At 37.9% G+C, this 1,442-nt stretch overlaps 1 long non-coding RNA gene across 1 annotated transcript in view; it reads right to left on the bottom strand.

Moving 5' to 3' along the window:
• Nucleotides 1-1,110: 1,110 nt before the first annotated feature.
• LOC110441732 overlaps nt 1,111-1,442 on the bottom strand; it is a 3,042-nt gene continuing 2,710 nt past the window's right edge. Inside the window, exon 4 of the long non-coding RNA XR_002461908.1 lies at nt 1,111-1,217. This is a non-coding gene — a long non-coding RNA (uncharacterized LOC110441732). The remainder of the gene's footprint in view (nt 1,218-1,442) is intronic.

Raw genomic sequence — 1,442 nt, forward strand, 5'->3', positions numbered from 1 at the left:
AAACACTTTGATATTTTGTAATTGCATGCATTTGGTTTAACTTTAAATTTAGCATAAGTTTTTGTATTCTAGTATAGTGTATATGCTTACAACGTATCATGAAAATTGAACGACATTTGAGTAGACTACCTGGTAGAAGCTTAAGTGAAGACATTGACCAATCAGAGTGCAGTATGCTAATTAATCATTTGTGTATTTTGCTCATCTTTCAACTTAGTTTTATTGTTTAAATATTGTAAATGCTTCAAAAGCATCCTCAAAATTGTGTAATATTTCACTAAGTTATCTTGCTGAAACCAATTAGGTGTGGATGGATGGATGGATGGATGGAGAGATACTCCCACTACTCTATACAAAGGACCTCGCTGTAAACTGACAAAAGACATCCCAAACAAATATGTTGTCGTAATTTTACACTGACAAAGGACATCCCACACAAGTACATTGACAAAACATAGAGAGAGATGATAGTGGAAGCAGGAAAGCTAGGTCTACATGACAAAGTTCACTCAACAAGACACTGACAATTACCTGTACCCATTGCTGTCAACAACACACTGACAATTATCTGTACCTATTGCTGTCAACAAGACACTGACAATTACCTGTACCCATTGCTGTCAACAAGACACAGACAATTACCTGTACATATTGTTGTCAACAAGACACTGACAATTACCTGTACCCATTGCTGTCAACAAGACACTGACAATTACTTGTACCTATTGCTGTCAACAAGACACTGACAATTACCTGTACCTATTGCTGTCAACAAGACACTGACAATTACCTGTACATATTGCTGTCAACAAGACACTGAAAATTACTTGTACATATTGCTGTCAACAAGACACTGACAATTACTTGTAACTATTGCTGTCAACATGTCAATGACAATTACCTGTACCCATTGCTGTCAACAAGACACTGACAATTACCTGTACATATTGCTGTCAACAAGCCACTGACAATTACCTCTACCCATTGCTGTCAACAAGACACTGACAATTACCTGTACATATTGCTGTCCACAAGCCACTGACAATTACCTGTACCCATTGCTGTCAACAAGACACTGACAATTACCTGTACCCATTGCTGTCAACAAGACACTGACCATTACCTGTGCATATTGCTGTAGACTTGGTGACCAGAACTGAACCTCTGTTCTCTTCTTCTCAGAGCAGTGAAGGGAATGTGCAGGCACTAGGACAAACCTACAACCAAAAAACATTGGACCATCCTATAACAGAACAAGGTAACCGCGAGCGGTATATAATACGCCCGTCACACATTGAATGAGCAGTTGTTTGTATGATTGAAATATATGAAGTATTTGTGAGTAATTGATATTAAAAGAGAAATCATTCAACATAACTGGTAGATCAATGAGTGCAATACAACATCATGGAACGCATGCATCGCATTAATGAAACCAAGGG

This window comes from Mizuhopecten yessoensis, unplaced genomic scaffold (assembly GCF_002113885.1).
Source record: "Mizuhopecten yessoensis strain PY_sf001 unplaced genomic scaffold, ASM211388v2 scaffold716113, whole genome shotgun sequence".
NCBI classification, from domain to species: Eukaryota; Metazoa; Mollusca; class Bivalvia; order Pectinida; family Pectinidae; genus Mizuhopecten; species Mizuhopecten yessoensis.